The sequence below is a fragment of the Numida meleagris genome, chromosome 13 (genome assembly GCF_002078875.1).
Source record: "Numida meleagris isolate 19003 breed g44 Domestic line chromosome 13, NumMel1.0, whole genome shotgun sequence".
NCBI lineage: Eukaryota > Metazoa > Chordata > Aves > Galliformes > Numididae > Numida > Numida meleagris.
In genome coordinates, this window is record NC_034421.1 from 8,082,595 (window position 1) to 8,103,629 (window position 21,035).

Sequence of the window (21,035 nt, forward strand, 5' to 3'; positions counted from 1 at the left end):
ATAATAGTTTGGCAGTGAAACGATTTTGAAGAAAAATCTATTCCCAAAGTGCCCATGAGCCAAAAATTAGATAATGAAGGAAGAAGATTAAAAATGATCATTGTTGGGATTATCTTTGAGCTCTTGCATGAATAAAACAAAGTTCTGAAATATACAAGCAGGTGAAGGTAGTTTGTGGCATCTGTAGGTATATATCAAGAAGTCTTGTTATAAATTTTACAGCATCTTTTGCCACTGTGGGTATTTAACTTGCAGATGAATTACTTTTTGCTTTTATCAAATGCATCATATGTGGATAAAATTTTTGCAAATCACAAGCTATTCGCCCTGAGTTTGTTATATGGTTAGATATTTGAAATAATGTCTTTGTACCGATGTGATTTTCTACCTTTGACCTGACACTGTTCTTCTAGGGGGACAGTGTGTTGGAGGCATTTTGATAAACAATGCCAAAGTGACAGATTTAGGCTTTAAATGAAATTGTGTTCCATAAACTGTGAAACAAAGAGTCATAATTTACCCCTAGCTACATACATTTCAGGGAAAATTATCTTTCATGCTTTGATCTACACTGTATCATTTTACTGAGTGCCCTCGTGTGTAATATCAATCAAATCCACTGAAGATGTGTGAGAATCTCATTTAACATCAGAGAATACAAATCATAGATTCATCTGCCTGGTAGGAAGGAAAATGTTCCAGGAGTCCCCCTTTCCCCAATTACAAGTGAGTTATATTTGTAAAACTCCAGAGCAGCGCTCTGGCGGTCTCAGTCTTTATTTATCTGTTTGGGTTGGCTGCACGTGGGAGACTTGGTCCTGGACTGCCTGGGAGCCCCTGGAACCTACCTGACAGATCCATTTCTTGTCACTTGTTCCCTGACCAAGGGCTGGATCCGGTGATGGACTGAAGGTGGGATGTTGCGTGTTCCTGTTCACCATCGAGTGCCTTCAGGCACTGCTGGCAGTGAGCTCACCCAGTGTGCTGGTGAAGGACTGTCCTCGTGGACTGGCCCAAGGGGATACCCTGGGAAGGCTGTTTCAGGATGCAGTGCCCCTGCTGCACTCAGGGCAAAGGGAAAGAAAACAGAGGGAAGCAGTCTGTTCTGAAAGACTTTTAAAGGTAGAATGAGTGGTTGTGTGCAAGGTGGGGAGTCTTCATGCAGGGCAACGCTTCCCTTTAAATACGCTATTTTCCAGTCATAGCTTACTATCTCTTCTTCGATATTTGTAGCTATTTCAGTGTGTTGCCAGGGAAATAAGGCCTGTGATGTGATAAATTCTGTGCTAGAACTTCAGTCCCATGACAAATGAGATCAGAGATCAGAGAGGAAAACATTTTTTTTTTTTAAAATGCCAGCAGTGGTGCTAATGAGCAGTGGTAGGAGGGGAGCGAACTCTGTGAGGCAGGAGGCCTTGCAGAGCCTCTGAGAATGTGCAAACCTTTTCCCCTTTTGTTTCTTCAGCTGGAAGAAAGATTTTAATGATTGTCCGTAAAAGAACACTTATTTGGAAGAGCTGTGCAAGCTGCATTAGTGATGAGAAAAGAGGAAAAGGCAGACGTCATTCCTCTTCGTCCGGACACGGCTTCCCTGTCTGCCTGCCAGCAGGGCCCCAGCTTGCTGGGAATGGGAGGTGGCCGCTGTCGTCTGATCCATCTGGTGTGCACAGGGCACTTGGTACTGCTGTAAACTGATGATTACAAAATGCCATACAGCGACTACATTTAGCTTAGGGGGAAAAAAAAAAAAAAGGCGGAGGAGGTGCAGAAAGAGGAGAAAACTTCTCACCCAGGCTGTAGAGATCTGTGTCCTTGCACCCGCTTTTGGCTGGAAGAGAAGCTGCAGAATGAAGTTATTTAGCTTACTAAACCCTTCTGTGTCAGCTGCTCTACCTGTAATTACCCACTGAGATGATCCCACAGTGATACATATAGGCTTGTGGCTCTGGGTACTAAAAGATTTGATTGGTCTCAGAAAACATTCCAGCGTGCTTAACCCCCATTTTGCCTTGTCTCCGTTTTCCTGATCATTCCTAACATTGCAAGAGGAAAGGCTTAGGAAAAGATGCTGAGAAATGAGATTGATTTGAATTTTTCTGTTGTTTGCGCATTCCTTTTGTTTTGATTTTTAATTTCTTAATAATTAATGCCCTTTAAACAAAAATATTCCTGAATAACATAGCTTCAGGTGAACAGGCCTTAAAACTGCTGAGAAGTAGATCTTTCCAAGTGCCATTTTTTTTTGCTTAGAATACTGCTTGTTTGTCTAGGCTCTTTGAGCTGCCTGGGAGGAGGGATGTCTGTGGCTTCAGGGAGGTAGTGGGTGACAGATGCCCTGCAGGGTAAACTGGGTGCTTCAAGGAGAGCATGATGCCCTTCTGATCCTGCCTTCAGCCTTTGATGGAGCTGATCTAGGGGGAAGCCTGCAAGGCTGCCATGTGATTTTTTTTTTTTTCATTGTCATTTTATTGTTCTCTGCTTTGAGCTGATTTGATATTAGGACAAGGATTGAAGAGGTTTTCACCTTTGCTCATAATCTCCTGTCCTTGATTTTGGACTAGTAAGAAATAATTTGGTCTGCAAGTGCATTAAGGGATGCTGTTGCTGTGTGCTCTTAAGTGGCAATAATTCTGAGAATAACATTAACTTTGGTTAGCAATCCAAAATCTTCAAGAATGTGTCTTCCCCTGTGGGAGCATTGGAGGGACAGTGCCAGCTGTTAACCTTATCTCTTTGTCCTGGATGATCTCTGAGGCAAATGCAAGCTCCTGGTGGGAGACTGCAGTGCTCAGGGCAAGGACACCCCGTGCTCTGAGGCTTTTTGGAGTTTTTGTAATATGGACAATAAAGCCCCAGAACTTAGTCTGTGTGGAGATGAAAAATTCTTTATGTTCTTAATGATAGCAGAACAACTATAGAGGTTCGGGTTTGGTATTCCTTATTCTGTAGCATGGTGGGAACCTGCTGTGTATACGTATGGATACCAAAGTCCTCTCCTCTTCTGTTCCTGGCTGCTTGTACAGATATCAACAAGTGTGCTTGTAGCCTATATCAGCTATCTGTATTTTGGTGTGAGAACGTGGAATGTTCAGAACTGAGATAGAAAGCCTGTTTTAAACATGCTGGGAGGGAGCATCTGCAAAAAAAGAATCACAAGAGTGACTAACATCTGCCCCTTTAGAGGAAATTGCCAATGTTCCCATTTTATATCAGATAAATCTTTGAGTGCTGCAATGTTTACATATTTAAATGCAGATTTGAAATGGAAGAAGTGACTAATTAATTTAGCTTGAGCTCTTAACATTCGCATTGTTTTTAATTTTAATTGAACATTGTGTTCCCAGGGTTAGTGATTTTTACTGCAGTTCAGAACGTGCTGTAAGTAGTTTTGTGTGTAGGAAGGGCAAAAAAAAAAAGGCTGTGAAAGAGAGGAACGTATGGAATTGCTGCAAGGAATCTGAAAACAAAAGGCTCTGCTGTTACTCCAGTGTTTCTCCTCTGCATCTCTTATACCTTTCAAATATTCATATTCATTGCAGTTATCGTGTCAGCCCAGACGCATGCCCCCTATGTAACCCATGTAGGCTTTTACCTAACCACTTTCTCCAGCCCTTGAAGTTCTGTGTGTCCTCATCCCCACTGCTCTGGCCCCCAGTCCCATTTTCCAGCACAGAAGAGCAGCATGGTACCCAACACGAACGCAAGTGGGATTGCACAAGGCTGCTGCACTGGTGCTTCCCTGGCAAGGAAGATATCAGAATCAGCCTGCAGCCTGCCACAGCTTCTGGCAGATTAATGCAGAGGGGCAGGAAGGCAAGTACTTGTGTAATAATACTTTTCTCTTGTTTCTCTAAAAGGAAAAAAAGAAAAAAAAAAAAAGACTTCTATTCTGATACTGCTGCCGTCTGACATTGGACTGCAATTGCATAGGTTAGCTGCAATAAAAAGGCAAACAAGGTCTGTGTATCACCACAGAGCAAAATGCACTAGGAATTGGTAAGATTAGAATTGCATGTGCAAGTCGCTTCTTTCTGCTCTTGTCTCTTCTGAGTGTAAACTCTTTTTGGCTTGGATCGGCTCTTACACACATTAGAGACCATGTTTTTGTGTCATACTTAGCATTTGTAGGTAATTTTGGCCTGTGGGTGATAAAGCAGTATGAATAATGGCATTTCTAGAAGGGTGAAGAAGACAGAAGTCCAGAGAAGCAAGTCTGGAAGCTGGCCTGTGCTCCAACACAATGGGCAATTCGTGTCTTGTAAATCAAACTGGGTTCATGTTTTAGACTTTTTCTATCCTTTCCATAACTCACAGGGATGGTGGTTCTCATATACAAAATTCTGGAAATAAGCTGTAAGAACCCTATCTGCCAGGGAAGGGAAAACCTTCCTCTGCAAAAAGAGCTGCCCTACAAGTGGGTCGACTTCACATATAAAGCAGTCTGTAGCAGTTACTGTAAGCAGTGGATCTCCTGTTCTCGCTTTTGGTAGCTGGAATGTTCTCTCCTGCCCCCCTTCATTTGTAGCAAAGTCTAAGTAAAAGTCTGGTTAAAAAATCAAAATAAAACAAGACTACCAAACCATATGGAGTTTGGCCACTTATTTCCTTAGTTTCAGCTTAATTGGCCTAAAGAGGGTCAAGATACAGCATGTCACTGAGGAACAAGGTGTATGGTGAAACTATGCTGACATCACAGCTATTACTGAACGATAAAGTAAATAGCTGTTTGAACTAATGGTGTAGATTCTTAACGGCACTGGGAAACCTTAACTTCTCAATAGAAAATATGGAAACAGAAGTTGACAGATTCATATAATGATCCAAGTTAATGTTGTTTCTGCTTGAGCAGACAATTCTGATTTAAAGGTAAGCCTGCCTGTGGTATGCTTTTCACTAGCTGTCAATCAAGGGAGACAAGGGGCTCCACAAAACCTGCTCCACTGTGTTGCACATCAGCTTTCCACGAGACAGTTCAGCCTGTTCTGCATTTCTTGTGCTCCTAAAATCCCTCTGGGATTTCTGCTGTGGGGTTTGAGGAAACTTAAATCTCACTACAGAAAGATAAGGAGAGGAGACAGTAGCAGCACTGTGTGAAAACACTTGGTAGTGCTTCTTCTAATTTTAGACTTTAGGAGGAAAATAATTGTCAAAAAGATTGCATATTAATGTGCAGAGCAATGTGCTGATGTCAATTTAAAGCTAAAATGTATCTGAAGATCCAGCTTTTGTGAGTCTTGCTGGCAGTTACTTGCCTCTTATATACAAGCAATAGCTCACTGCATTATGACATAATGTGTCACTTTCAGGAGGATCTGGCAATACATCACTATCAATTGCAGGGAACAGATTTCACCCCCTGCAGGAAGATAAAAATTAAATCACTTATTTTATGGAAGGATGCTTGGTGAGTGCTGGAGAATTGCTCATCCATTCCTCCCAGTGTTGCTTGTGGGGTTTCTGCCATGAGAAATCTGCCATGCACTTGGATTCCTCAGTGTCATGTGTCTGGATGAACGATGTCTGTTTTCATCTCAGTGATGACTACAGATAAATTTATCAGAAGCTCAGACTGGACAGCTATGCATTTATTTAAATGAAAAAAATTAATAGAACAAGTGTTTGTTATTAGCCACATGCTGGTTCAGCAAAGATCATCTTTCTTGTGCTCTCCTCTCCTCTTTTTTCAAGTTGAACAGAATTACCTTTGCTCTTTTCTTTCTTATCACAGCCCATTATGGCTAAAATGTACCCTTCTCTAAAACCTGTGTACCTCTTGGTCTTCCCCTTTCTCCCATTGCTTACCAAAGGTTCAGCATCAATACTGAGAAGACAGAAGTACGCTTTCATAATTTTATAGCATTCATTAGTTTCTATTCTATGATATTTATATTTGCAAGAGAAATGAGAAAAAGGTGATTAAATAAACGAAAGGCTGTGCTGAAAATGTTGATGGTGCAGAGTTTTCACAGGCGTAGCACAACAGAACTGTTTGCATGTTTTAGCTGGATTCAAGCTCTAATAGCCCTAATCTCCAGACTCTGCTGCTGCTGACTGGTTGAACTGATACAATTTTCTCATCTTGTAGGAACCAGTCTGTCCTCTTTTCATTTGTTCTTGCTTTGGTCTTTGTAATCCAGCTTCAACTGTGACTTGGCTTTAAAGCCAAGAATTTCCCAAACATCAAATTGTCTGGGAGAGGCTCTAGTAGAAGGAATGAAATGACATTCCTAGTCAGTTCTTTGTGGTCACTATTTTTCACCGCTTCTTCATCATCTTTGGCTGTGGGTTTCAGACCATTTGTGATTTCTGCATGCCTCATAGCTGAGCGTGTGTTGTGTACTTCATTCTGTAGAAGCTAAAATTCCTGGAACTCTTTGGGAACATATGCTGGAGCAAACTTTATTCATGTTGGTTCACTTTTCCTCTTGTTTCTTTAACTGGCTGGCTCTGCTGATTTTACTGCCTTCCAGCTTCTGGTTCCAGTGGCTTGCATTTTGACCTGAACTTCATTGTTATGCTGAAATGATCTCTTGGGTCAATAGCAGGAAGTCACTTGTGCTTAAAAACAGTTGCTGGAGACACAGTACAGCAATTTGGAAAAGGAAACGTGTTTTTCTGTGACTAGATACCATGAGGTACTTGTACCTGGACAGCTTTGCAAGTGGTGGGTGTTGCAGGTTTGCTTTCTCTCCTTCACTACTGAAAACTCTTGCCATTTTCTGTGAAACATTATTTGAATATAGCAGCATCACTTTTTACTTCAGAAGGCAATGTTTACTGGCAGGAACTAAAGCAACTATTAGGATTACCTTCTGTTCTACATCTGGAGAAGTAGGTGGTGACAGGGGTATCAGTGCTGCTGTATAGGAAGCCTTACTATTCTCCATAGCTCTTGAAAGGCAAAGATGCATCTGTTCTGCTTTTTACTGCAGACCAGTGACTTGTTCAGTGTTTCTATTCTTAATTTTAATCTCTGCCACTCAGACAGAAACTGATGTCCACAATGAGTTGATTGAACCCCCCAGTATTACAGCTTTAACCACTGTCATTATAGAAGTATATTACATGTGTAAAATAACTTGAGGTAGAAAAAGGGCTGTTGTTCATTTCCAGTCTTTCAGAGCAACCAATTTAGCACGATATGAATGGGATTTTTGAATTCTTTGCTTTGGTCTTCTGCTAGTTAGGGGCCAGGAATACTTCAGGGGTAAGAAAGCTGAAAAAACCGCGTGGCTGAGCTTATTATTTAATCTACAGTTTGAATGGAAAAATCTCTACAGTTCATTGCTGTCTTTGAATATTGTTTCATTTTTTTCCTAATATTCTATAGCTCTTGCTTTTAGCTGATAATGTCATTTAGCTCTGTTTATTCTCGTTAGAGAGTGCTCAGGGATGCATTTGTTAAGGGAGTTTTACCAATGTGAATAATTTGTTGAGATGAAGGACATCACTGAGCACATTAAATCCGGTCTCTTCTAACAGCTCTGAAGGATATGTGTGTGTGCGTGACTACTTGCACACACTCTCACTCTCTGTTTTCTGCTTAGTGTTAAAGATTTCAGAAGAACCAAATCATGAAAGTCACAGAACATCTGTTTCTGTGGCAGCACCAGATCCATATATTCACTTTCTAGTAAGCTGTTTGTGGAGGCAGATGAGACTACAGCAAAATAGCTGTGCCATTCTATTAAAAGTTGACTCAAAACTTTTTGTTTTCCATCCCCAACATCCATTCTTCCCAAAACGATGAGCCTTTTCCATGCAGTATCTCCTCTGTCTTCTATTATAAGTGTTTTCAGCATTGGAAGATATTCCAGCGTAAAGGTAACTGTTTCCTGAGACCCAGTGTGGGTGCAGTCCAGGAAATGGTTTTTAATTTTGATAGAAACAAACAACAAAGTGAGACTGAAATTTTAAGGTGTAGAAACAATTTCTGGATGAAAGTGGAGCCCATGTAAAGTTTAGTAGTGTAGCCTATCCACCAATTACAGGTGGTTTCAGGTTCTGCCAGGTAAATACATCTTATTGCTGCATCTAAGCTATGGCCTCTCAGTCAACTTTGAGGGATTATTTTCATTCATACAAGCTCATTCCAGTTTCTGCAGGAAACCCAACTGGGCTGTGCAGTGTCATATAGCACAGAGCTTCTATGCTTCTGTTTGTTTCCCTTTTTGTGAGGAAAGCAAATCCTGTAATGTCTGTAGCAGAGCAGTTGGGGTGTATATTAGTTGTGGATTAGGAATGCTGTATTTTTGTTATTTGCATGAAGTTATGAAAATAATTGTTCCATTTGTAGTTTTTTAAAATAGATGTTATTATTTTAAAGAAATGACTTCAGAGGATTCTTTTCCCAAAGTTCATCTAGTATATATTTGATTGATTTTGATTTATGCAGAAAGCTTTTGAAAGGAAAGGGAACATCCCCTCAGGCTCCCTGCTATCTCCTCAAATGCTCTTTAATGATCTTGAATTTTCTTTTTGTTTTGCTACGAAGGCATCCCTTATCTAATTTCTGAGCACACAAAAGTACCGGTCCAGAGATGGTCTTGTTCCAGAGATGCAATGTACTGTAGCAGGTGGTGATCAATAGCATTAGATTAGTTTGGTCAGGGTAATAAAATCTGTACCTGTCAGCTGCTTCATATATCAGATAATGCCAAGCAAAAACTGAAGTCGTATCAAAACGTGTACGTGGTATAGTTTGGCAATAAATTCGTAACAAAGGCTCATGGAGTTTTGTACCAGAATAACTTCTCAACTCCAGTCTTAGAAAAACCCTGACATGAAATGAGAAAAAAGGAAAAAGAGAAATCCTTACCATCCTCTTTTGCTCCTGATGTAAAGAAATTATTTGTAGGCGAAGGGTGTGCTCTTGCTGTTTGGTGTGGTACAGTGGGATGAGAGTGAAAGAAAGAAGGGATCAGCACGAGGAGAAGCTGTGTCACTCTTGGTACCTAGATTTTTTTTTTTTCAGCTGCTGTTATGTTAAATAATGTCAGGATTTAAATAGTTCTTTATAACCTTTGTAATCATTGTGTACACCTTGTAGCCATTGCTTGTATGTAACTGGAAAAATCTACACAGCATTTTGATTATCTGGTGAATACCAGCATTAGCCAGATACAGGAAAGCACCATAGTTCTGCAACAGCCTTTAAGACCTCCTCAGATTTTAAGAGGAGGCAATGCTAAAGCTTCCAAATATTATTAAACCTTTCTCATTAGTTTTAAAATGAGTCTGTAACTGGCGCTTGCAAATTTTGCTTGCACCAGTTCAGCAGGATGACGACTATTTTCTACAAATAAAACCATGGTTGTATATTCCAACATACACAGCTCATTTCCTGAAATCAGGATTGCTGAAACTCCTTTTCCCTGCACATCACCTACCTTGTCTTCTCTTTACTGTAGACCTACTAGTAAAAAATAAAAATCAAAAGCATAATAGTTTTCTTATGAAAATTGAAATATTAACATCTAGATTACATAATCTGTATTGCTCTGTACTTTTTCTACTTACTTATTTAGAATTTTGCTTATTTAGAAACTCAAATTCCCATTAAACTTTTTTCATTTGTTAGCAATCTGTAGCCAAACTCTTCTTCTGTGCACCTCAAGGTGATCAGGAATTGGATCATCACGGAGCAAACATCTGATGGGAATCCTGCACTGCCATAGTTCTGTCTTGTGTCCATAAATGTATTGTTGGGAAAAACACACTGTGTGGCTGCTGGTTCAGTCTGGGAGCAAGCACAGGTTGCTCTGAGTAAATAAGGTGTTGCCTGACTTGGCTTTATAGATGTCAAGTACGAATACATAGTTCATATGAAATATTTAACCCTTGTCTGAATCTACTTGTAAGCACAAATTCCAATTTTCTTACAGAAATGTTGCTCTTAGCATAGCTCATTCTGCCAGAGGTATAGACATGCAAAAAATGCAACTCTCTCAGGAAACAGAGCCCGAATGTCCTTTTCCTTGCAAACAGTCAGTACTTTCTGCTTCCCAGTATCATGCTTTCTTAATTAGAGCAGAGGCATTGCTGAAGGTCACCACCTGTGACACTTGGTTTCACTTGGGCTGGATGTTGCCCAAAGGAATCAGAGGCTCCTGCTGTCACAGGGATGCATTGGCAGCACAGGCAAAGTTCTCAACTTGCAGCCTCTGTGAAGAGGGATTCAGAAAGAAAATGTGCATCACATTTCTCAGAGATACTGTGTGGCTGTTGCCCGAGATTTGAAATCCTAGTTCTTTTTAGGTCTTTTTAGGTTGTAAAATTTGTGAGGTTATTTTTTTTCTTTTTCTTTTTTCTTCTTTACAATCAAGTGGTTTTAACTTTTTAATTTGTATCTGTTCTGTAGCGAGAATGGCCATTAGTGAGAAGCAAAATACATACGTGCTGAGGTTCACAGGATATTATATTTTTACTGAAGTTTTAATGCTCACCCATGAAATTTGGATTTGGGTAAAAAAAACAAACAAACACATTTTTGCAACATAATTAAATGCGGAAATGGAGAGCAGAAATGCGAAGGTGATGATATGAAGACCTTGGAAAAGGGAACCTGTAATGTCACTTGTATGTCACTAATGTCACAATGTAAGTTGCATGTTGCAACTTATCTAAAAGGAGTTTTGCCTCCACATACAGTGTTATTCTGGCACAAGACCTGAGAGCCATGGCCAAGCTCTACACATATCTGGTATGAACTGGTGCAGCTCAACTAAAGGCATCTCTGTCTGGTAGGAATGGATGTTGGTCCATTTTTCTTTCTCTGTAGTAAACCTATTTTGTTCTTAAATGTCTGCATGGTGTTACAGGGATAATTTCAATATTATTATTCAACTGAAATTTGTGATACTTGCATAACATAATTTCATATAATTTTGTTAGGCCTTTGAGCTACCTGACTAAATCTCTGCCATTCAACCAGACAGGAAATTAAAAAAAGTGTACCTGAGAAATTTTCTTTGTAATATTTCTTTGGAAACTGTTGTGAGTTAATATTAAGTTTGCAAAGGCATCGATATATCCCATAAATGGCCTTTTACCTTATAGCTAATGCACCTTCCAGATACTTTTAGGTTGTTGGAGCCATTTCAGTTTTATGTCAGTGGTTACAGCGGGTAAACTGTTAGCTTTGATTTATGTTTTGTAGCAGTTTTGACTCCTGCTCAATTGACAATACATATCTTCTCAGAGGGTAGATTTGTGCTGTACTGTCAGTATCTCTTCAATTTCTGGTTGACTCTTTCTTAAAATCCATAGAATTGTTTGAGTTGGAAGGGGCCCTTAAAGGTCAGTAGTCCAACTCCCTTGTGCTGAATGGACACGTACAGCTCCATCAGGTTGCACAGAGCCTGGTCCAGCCTGACCTTGAGCGTCTCAAAGGACTGGACATTCACCATCCCACTGGCAACCTGTTCCAGTGCTTCACTACCTTTATCATTCATCTCCTCACGTTTTGTTAAGCCACAGCCTATGTGAGAGTTCTGCAGCACTATTGTGTGATGCCTAGTCTAGCTTTTATATGTTGCTAGGATCAGAGAAGAGCAATAATTACCCTGTTCCCAGCAATCATCTTCTGTTTCAAGGAAACTTTTCTTAATGCCAATGTGAGAAGCAATCCAATGCTATTTGGTGTTGAGGAAGGTAACAATGTGAAGCAGTTTCTGTTCCTGTATGAGCAGTGTGTTTCCTAGCAGATGGCTATTTAGCCTCTGAAATGGTCTGCAGGGTCTTGGCTGATGGGTGACAGCAGAAACTCCTCCTGGGTTGCACACATCCTTGGGGTGGTTCTACTGAGCATTGGAGTATTTCAACTGGAGAGACTGACTGCTCTTCTGTCCTGCGTTTATGCCCTGGCTCTCCAATTGCATTGTTTAAAATGAATTATTGTAAAGTATGGAGTTAATGTTTAGCATGTTAAAGAACATCTGCTGTTAACCTACTAAGGACTTTGTTTAGAAGGAAGTATGTGTATAGGACTAGAACATCCCTTTGAGAAAGAGAAGTTTGATGTAGGTGGAAAGCTTGCTAATTCATTGTCTGTGCTGAAGTTGATAAACCATTCAATTTATTTTTTCTCTTAAGCCTCCTCAACTTTGTTTTTTAAACCTTTTCCCAAACTTCTTTACATGGTAGGAGTTTCTCTTGGAGAGAAGTTTCTCTTACAGTCTTCTTTTGCAAGTATGTTTCTCCAGTAATCTCTCAGTCAACTGGCATATTTTTATTCTTCTGTCAAAATGCAATAGCTTAATTTAGATCTATGAATCTTACTTGTCTACAGTCGTATAAATATATATATAGACCAACTCCTTTCTGCGAGTATATCTTTCATCTTAGTCCTCTATTTCTGCGTCTACTGTTGCACCTCTGACAACTATTTTAGTCCTCTGATTATGGTTAGAATAACAGTTAAAGCTTCTCAGGGTACGGTGTCTATAAATATAGAACATATCTACATAAAGAATAAAGGAAAGTTTTGAAAATGTTACTCTGTGGAGAAAAGACATAACTTTATTTATGTTTCCTTACATGAACATCGAAGCAGAATTTCCTAAGGAGTCTGTCACAATGGGAGAACTTGTAAGGGCTATCAGAATACCTTCACCTCGAGCAGTCTGACTTTTCTGAAGAGTTCTAAATGTTCCCCAGATATGTTACTCCCTTGTATTCACAAAAGCATGGGCTGCTATACAAACTTCTCATTTATACACATAGATTTTATTTTATTTTTTGCAGGATGTCTACATCTTGATTGTAAACAGTCACAATCACTATAATGCTTTTCTCTATCTTATGTCAGTGAGAAAATTCCTGTGGCCTTAATTTTAGTACAACGCATAAAACAGAATGATATCAACTTTATTGGTAGATTTAGCATCCCGGCACACATTTGAAGTAGGCGCGTCAGGTATGAAAGACATAAACTTTGTGTATATTTGTGGTTTTAAATCTCCTTGGAAGATAACCTTTGATAAAAAAAGTTGTTTGTGCAGTGATTGAGAAGCAGCCTGACTTTATCAAAATGACTCTTGACAAAATTACTTTTCGCACAACACAGTGAACAAAAACCTAATTTAATTTGTTTTATGATGCATAAAGATGAGCTGGAAGGGTTTGTTTATTTCCTTTTCTGGTTCTTGACCAGAAAGATATCTTGAGCAGCTGATCTTCCTTAGTTTTGCTGAACTTGTCCTTTGAACACAGAGAAGCTTTTTAATGTCATCTTTCTCTGATTTTACTTCAGGAGAAGGATGTATGCGTGTGTTCATTTTTACTGTATAAACCCTTTTTCAGATAATTTTCCATTCTTTGGTGGGAGCTGGTGAAGCAAATAAGCAAACTAGGATTAAAATATGAATTTTAAAATGTCTTTCTTATTCCACCATTAATGTAAATGTTTCTACTTTTGTAATTGGTTATTAGTTTCCTAAGTTCTCTATTTGAATTTTCCTAGTAAGATGCAATAATCAAACTTTTTCATATTAAAGATATCCTCTTTTAAATGTTGGGAGTATCCCATGGCTTATCATCATAAAGAAATAAAATACTTTAAATCAGTTTTCCACTGACATTTTATCTTTTCCTTCATCTTTTCCTTTTTTTCTGTCATTTGTTAGATGTAAAATTACAAATTTGGTCCAAACCTGGAGCATTTCTGGGTACAGATCCCATTATGCTTCAGTCTTGGCGGCCCCCAGCACAAGAAGGATGCAGAGCTGTTGGAGCAGGTTCAGAGGAGGGCCACAAAAATGGTCAGAGGGCTGGAGCACCCTTCTTATGAAGAAAGGTTGAGGGAGCTGGGCTTGTTTAGCTTGGAGAAGAGAAGGCTACCTCATTGTGGCTTTCCAGTACTTGAAGGGAGCATATAAACAGGAGGGGATTGCCTTTTTACGCTGTCTAGTAGTGATAGGACAAGAGGGAATGGCTTTAAACTAAAAGAGGGGAAATCTAGACTGGATATTAAGAATAAATTCTTTACCCAAAGGGTGGTGAGGCCCAGAGAAGCTGTGGGTGCCCCATCCCTGGAGGTGGTGCTCAATTGCAGGTTGGATGGGGCCCTGGGCAGTCTCAGTCTGTAACCATTTCCAAATGCTTGTACTTTCTGGTAAGCTGCTGTCCTACAAACTAGTACATAAGTTGACAAGTCATTTTTAATGAGTCCTTCACTGTACAGATGGTTTGGGAACATACATGCCAATAGTACCAATTCCTGAAGAATGATGGGTGGTATTTACAGTCTTTACAATCTACACTTGTGTGTGATAATTGGATTTTTCTTAATTAGGAAAAGTGGGTGGACAGTTTTGTCACTTAGCGAAGTCCTTACCAATTAAAAGGATCAATAACTTTCTGCACAGAGCCTCTAGACTAAATATACACAGAACAGATACCTGAACTGGAGTAGATATGTGGAGTAATTGTTTGAGTTGTTTGCAGTAGATGAATGTTAGGTGTGAAAGCAGAGTCTAGTTTCACCTGGACGCAAGCCAACAAATACCTTTTTGCAGTCTAGCTGCCTTTTTTATGCTTTCTTTTTTATAGTGACATTAACTGTGGTCCTGAGAGCCAGCCTAAGACCCTCAAACACTGAAATCTTACCTAAAACCTTTAAAAATATTTAGTTTATTATTAATAATGTTTAAATAAGACATAACGTTTGTACTGCCTCTGCTGTAGGACCATCAGTGTCATCAGGTAAGATGGGCTGCACCCTGGTTATAGGTGGTTGTGTACCCCAAAGCAATATGCCCCAACAAGGCTGTATGTTCTTGTGCTGCCCCACACAAGGCCAGAGTCTGGATGATGCTCAAAGCCACGTGGCTGCTGAGCCCTGGCTCAGTTACATGTGGATTCACAGAGCTGTGCTGTGCTTTTCATTTAAAGCACAGCAATACCCACTTTATCTTGTGAGATTGTTGTACCTAGCATTGTCTTTCTCAAAACATAATTTTTGATTTTTATCTTCCCTGTATAACTTAATGATTGAATTCCTACTTTTTTTTACTAAAAGGAATGTAGAAGAGTGATATTTAAGCGCAATGACACCAGCTACTTGTTATTAATAGCTTGTCATTAAGTGACTTTCATCCTGCAGAATGAGAAAGCACTTTACAGACTGTGTGCAGTGATGACTTCTATGCTGCTGAAATGAACCTTCCTCTGTGTGGAAGTGCAAAAGTGCATCAGAAAGGCTGAGCTGGCACTGAGAGTTGTATTTAAGAAGGGAAACAGAGTGAACAGTCATCTCTCTGCTAAAAGGCTTGAAGAGAAATCTTGAACTGTGGGGAATACGATCACTAAAAGTGGACATCTAGGTGATGATTTTCACACTTACTTTGTGTAAGTGACTGTGTCCAGATTCTGCAGAGTTGCATGAGAAAGCCCTCACCTTGAATGTGAAAAGATTGCGATCTGAAAATTAAAACTTTACAAACAGTCCCATGTTGCTCCCTGTTCCTGCCCCCCCTCCGTACCCAGAATTGACGAGCTCTGCAGAGGAGCAACTTCAGACTAACTTTAGGATAACAACCAAGAGTTTTAAGAGTGACCTTAATTTTATGGGAAGCCTGGAGATGTGGATCTTCATGAATGGTTTCTAATGACTGAGGGATGGGTAACAGACTGAGGACTGTGTGGGAGAAATGGAGACCCCAAGTGAATACGAGCTGTTGAGAATGGTAGCATCGCTTGAAAATTCATCTGATTTTAATTAGAGAAACCTAATGGGATTAAAATGGCAAATGAAGCTATAGGAATTATCTAAGCAAATAGCTTTTCTTGCCCTCAATTTGAACTATTCAGAAATGACTTTTAGCCTTCATTGCTTGAAACACAGTTGTTTTGGTGGTTCTTAATTTGCATCAGTTTAAGATGAGACATCATCTTTCTCTTAAAGAAAGCATGTCAAAAAGGAGAGATTCCTGTGCTGTCTTGTTAGCTTTCTGCACCCCCTTGATGCAATGAGATGGCTCAGTTTTCATTGCCTGGTTCCTGTGGAAGGTGAGAGCGCTTCAAAGCTTTGTCCCCTAATATTGAGGTAAGCTATTTTTTTTTTTTTTCCAGACATCCATAGAAAAGCAATAGATTCTGAAATTCTATGCTGCCTTTGGCAGCTCCATCCTGCAGAGCAGATTTTACATGCAAGTATGGGCCTGGGCTCTTGTTTCTTCGCTTAAAAAACAAAATCCTAAGCTAATGTACTACAGTTAGGTTTTAACCTATGAGAGCTACTGGTCTTATGTAAAGAATCTGAGTTTCAGAAGAAAGAGGGGCTTTGCACCCTGTCCTTTGAATGGTCGGTGCTGGGAACTGCTGCTTGCATGGCTGAGATTAGCTCTCCAGCACAGCTGCTTCTCTGCTGTGCAAGTGGTGAAATAGTCATCGGTTTTCTACCAGATGTGTGCAGAGGAGTTCATTAATTGGCTGGTTCTTCATCCATTCTTGCCAGCTGTCCTTGGCTAACAGACATAGGCTTTGGCAGATGGGTATGATAACGTCATTATCTGGAAATAACTGATGTGCTACTTGATCTTGCTGTAGGCGTATTTGTTCATATATAATCTTGATTACTATGGCCGGATTCTCAGCCTGTCAAAAGAGGCTTTGAGCTCCTTTTACCCTGTGTATGTGGAGCATCACCAGCCAGACGTTAGACATGGCAGCGGTCCCAGCCTGGCTCTGCTGCTGAACAGAACCCATTTTACTGGAGGTGAGAAATATTTGGAAAGCCAGGATGCAACAACCTTTACTCCTGCTAGAGTCCTCAGCGTCTGCAGCTGCTTCAAAGAAAGTTCTGAGGGCTAGACCTAGCGAGCTGTGCTCTGCAAGTCCTGCTAGTGACTGAAACCAGGCCATTTTCTGTGGCAAGCAGTAACTGTTCCAGCCTGCTGGAATATCTACAGGACTTTCTCAGTTTCTTCTCTTCAACATTTTAAAAACTCCTAGTGCGTTTGGATAAAAGGAGAGTCCTTCAAATCTTCATCCTTTTCTGCAGGTTTCTAGAGGTGAACTTCTTTGCAGATTAAGTGCCTGAGAAATTTGTAAGGAACATTAAGGTAGTGAGATGCAGAATTTTACAGCCGGTGCTCAGCTGTGGGGCAGACAGCAGGACAAATGGAAAAGGGGCTTGTATGATACTTGGATGTAACTAAGTTAGTAAGAAGAAAGCAGATATTGGTGTGAAAATACAGTCTGGAAATGGTGAAGGGTACGATCATAAGCATGTTATTCATGAGAGGGTGAGCAGGAAAATGAAGAAATATTTATGCACTTGTGGAGACTCATTTAAAGGATGGAGCACTGATCACAGAGGATTTCAATTACTTCAAGTTTGACTAGAATAAGAATTGTTTAATGCCTGAGAAAAGATACATGTGGTAGCGTAAGATTGTTTTCTCTTATAATTTATATAAGCAAGTAAAAAAAAAAAAAAGAAACCTCAGAGGATATTTTGGATATAGTCCCAGGAAATGAAGCAGGACCTGTATGATAAATAAGATAGACGCTGGTAAGCTTATGAGGTTGAGTGATCATAATGCGACTGGATTTGAAATATTCATGAGGCTACAATATGTACAAAGAGTAGTGGCACAAAAATATTCAACTTTGAAAAGTCAGTATTCGAAGGAGTGTGTAATGAATTGAAGAAAATTGATGGGGATGCAACTACTGTCCCCAAAACACTGTTGTGGGAGAATGAGGGACATGTTTTAGGAACAGAAGAAAGACGCAGTCTACATCCTTCCCAATAAAATGTAAATGTCAAACGTGTCATTAGTCATCTCGAAGCAACATTGTTCAGTGAAATAGGAGACTGCAAAGGGATTAAAAAGAAGAATCAGCCTTTGTAAATAATATAAAAAAGAAAATAGCATAAGAGCAAAGATAGTATGTGAAGGATACAAAGTAAAACTTGCAGTACCATAGAAAATTGCATGACAATAATGTACTGAAAATGAAACTTTCCTCAGTCTCAAAACAATGACAATTAGATTAGAACTGAATGAAGTTCAAAAAAAAAAAAAAAACCATTTGTTCCTGCCACTTCAAGGTTTTCCTAATCCTTTAAATTTTTTTTTGTTCCCACATTCCTCAGTTCTTCCTCTTAGAATGATGGTTTGCATGGCTAGGACGATCTCTAATGACAATCCTGTTCATGACTTGCATTTATTATTTCTGTATAGATTCCTAGTTAATTCCTAGTATTCCTCCACTCCTTTTAAGAGCATGCTGTACCTGTCTTTTGAATTTATTGGTGTTGTTGAGGATATTTTAACATTTTTTTAAGGCTAGATTGTGATTGAGTCTATGTACTTGATTAAAAGTTAAATGGAAATAGTCCACAGGTAATCTCCCAAGGATTACTTGGCTGTTGGGTTTGAAGATACAGACTTGCACTGTGGATCTGACCACCTTACTAGCTCTGTGATGAGCCTGGGCCCTTTTGCCCCTTGTTGTAGGACTGAGCAGTGCCTAAGGGGGCAGAGGTTCCTGTAAGCTGCTGTCCTTGCTCTGATAATAGCCAGAAGGTGATATTTTGGCAGAGAACTTAGGAGAGAGAGAATAACTTCCGTAGGCTTTTATCACTATTTAGGAAGGAAGGACAAACCATGGGCAGTGTTATTACCAAATATAACTTCTCTTGGTTCTGTTCTTTTATAGCGAAGTGGGCTTTAAGGCTAGGTTACTGCTCTTGTAGGTTACAACGATGTGCTCTTAAAAATACAATATTGTTTGCTCAGTCACTGTTTTCTCCTAAGAGCATAAAGTTGGATGAAAATAATATTGGTGCAGAATTAGTAAAAGAAGGGGAGACAACAGCCTGGAGACCCTGTCTGCCTAGTTGTCTGGCACTGCTTGGCTGGCCTAGCTGCGGTCCTGGGAGCATGGAAGGAGCCAAGTGAATTCCAGGGACTTTGCCAGTGTCAAGTATGGTTGGAAATCTCTATATGCTGACAGAACAGACTTCTCTCAATACAAACTATAGTTACTTCCTCATTAATTTTCTGTATTTTCAGTTTCTTTTCAGCAGTAGTTGCCAAATTCTTTCCTCCTCAGTGTTCTGAATGATGTGTTATGTTGTAGCAAATATCTCTGCTGTTCATAAATGTAATCTTAACTGTTTATTTCTCAGCAGTGGAGACCTTGTGGGATCCAACGGTCCTGTTGTGCAAATGACCCAGATTGTTTGTTTGAACCTCATTTACTCTTTTCTTGTGACTTACTCTACACAAGGAGGAAGAACTGCATATTTCTTATGCAAGACTGATGGTTCCTGGTTGTTTCAGTTGTTCTAAAGGTGAGCTGCAGTGTGATTGGCTGTGCTCTTCACTTGCTCAAGTGGAGTTCTTAAGATGTGCTCACATTTTTGTGTCTAATTAGGAAGACTGGCAAATTTGAAACAAATTAACTCAAGACCTTCCTTGTCTCCTGAACTAAAACTGTTTTTAAACAAATCATGTCATAGCTGGCACCATTAGAAGTTTGTAATGGCAGGTTGATCTTTCAAACTGTGTCAGGAAAATCTTCCTTCTATATGATTATAGTGCATAAAAAGAAGAATATCTAATTATAATGATTAGTTTCTTAAAGGTTTTTTTAAAATATATCAGATTAAAATGAGTGACTTAGTGATGCCCATCAGTTTGCTGTTCAGCAGGAATTATCAGGATTTTGATCAAGCTTTGCTCAACAGGTGCCTCTTCATCTTTCTCTGTATTCAACCCTCCCTTTTTTTTCTTATTGAAGAAAAATCTTTCTGCCCCTACTGTTTACAGAATTGCATTCTCCTGCTCAACTGACCCTAAAACATTCATTGCTCTGTGGCTGATTTAGTGTGCTTGCTTGCATGCTTGATAACAGCATAAATGCCATGCTTATGCACCCATCTATCTTGAAGTGCTGAGAAGAACCCAGAATCCATCAGAGCTGGCAGCTGCGCCTTATGAGTCAACTGCAGGCTGGTCAAAGCCATGCAAATGGCTGGTGGTGAGTCCAAATTTTCATTCTTCCAGCAAAGTCAGCAGAATCGTAACCACATGATGAGATCTGTCTCATCGCGTCACTTGTTTTCAAGCTAAAAATGTCCTAGTTGTGTTGTGCTGTGAAATTGCTGTAGAATTTGTTCAATTCATCCTACATATAATCTCTGTGCTTTGCTATGAGCATTAAAGGTGAGAGGAGCTAATTCTTTCTGTACTTTTTTTTTTTAGCCTGCCTAATTCTAAGACTTAGCTAACAGTGTTCACATCCTAAATTCTTTCTCTCTACTTTGAAATGTCCATCTTGAAGAGATTTTGTTGTTATGGTCAGGGGAAAATAATTTGAATATATCACCAATAAATAAGAGGTGAAATTAAATATGAAGGAGAATAGTGACCATAATTGATGGATAAGTATCTCAAAGCTGCTTTCAGGGGGCTAAATCTGAGAGATGTGCAATGCGAAGCTAGGCTGTTTTTCTCTGTGAGCATGTGCAGAAACGTGGACATCAAAAGAATCTTCTCTAATAGAAGTTGTTCTGAAATTAAATCTCTCCAGTGTTAATACTTGATGGCATGTGGATTGCTTTTCACCCCATTTATACCTCTGATAATGAAATCTAAGAATTTGCTACCTGTAGGAGTGTTGGGAGGATAGGAAGATTTGATTGTCTTTCTTGAAACCATATTATGTTAATTTTTCTGCCTAAACTATGGAAGCACAAAAAGCAATAACTCATTTATATGAAGACAAAATTCTTAGGATTGCTGTCATGGAAACGAAGTAGAAGCAGCATCGTTTTTCCTTAAATAAATTCAATAGCCAAGCTAACACAGATTGAATGCACAACTCAGCTACAGACTTTTGCTGAACAGTGCAGCAGTTTGCCTGCATGCAGAGCTCCCAGCAGAGGTGTGGGGCAGCTGCCCCCGCAAGGGTCAGCTTTTTGCACAGGAGTTAATGGCTTGTCCTTGGGCTGATGCAGCGTGTACTGGAGCAGGAGACAAGGGCAGCATTAACTTGCTAGTACAGATTTACACAGGGGC

The 21,035-nt window shown here is 39.7% G+C and overlaps 1 long non-coding RNA gene across 3 annotated transcripts in view; it reads left to right on the forward strand.

Annotated features, from left to right (window-relative positions):
- Positions 1-21,035, forward strand: part of LOC110406024 — a 162,981-nt gene that overhangs the window by 37,967 nt on the left and 103,979 nt on the right. Inside the window, exons 1-3 of one of the 3 annotated variants that reach the window (XR_002443206.1) lie at positions 15,886-16,045; positions 19,142-19,306; positions 19,785-19,995. This is a non-coding gene — a long non-coding RNA (uncharacterized LOC110406024). Of the gene's footprint in view, positions 1-15,885; positions 16,046-19,141; positions 19,307-19,784; positions 19,996-21,035 lie in introns of those variants that run through there. The other 2 variants (XR_002443207.1, XR_002443205.1) reach the window with 2 other exon arrangements.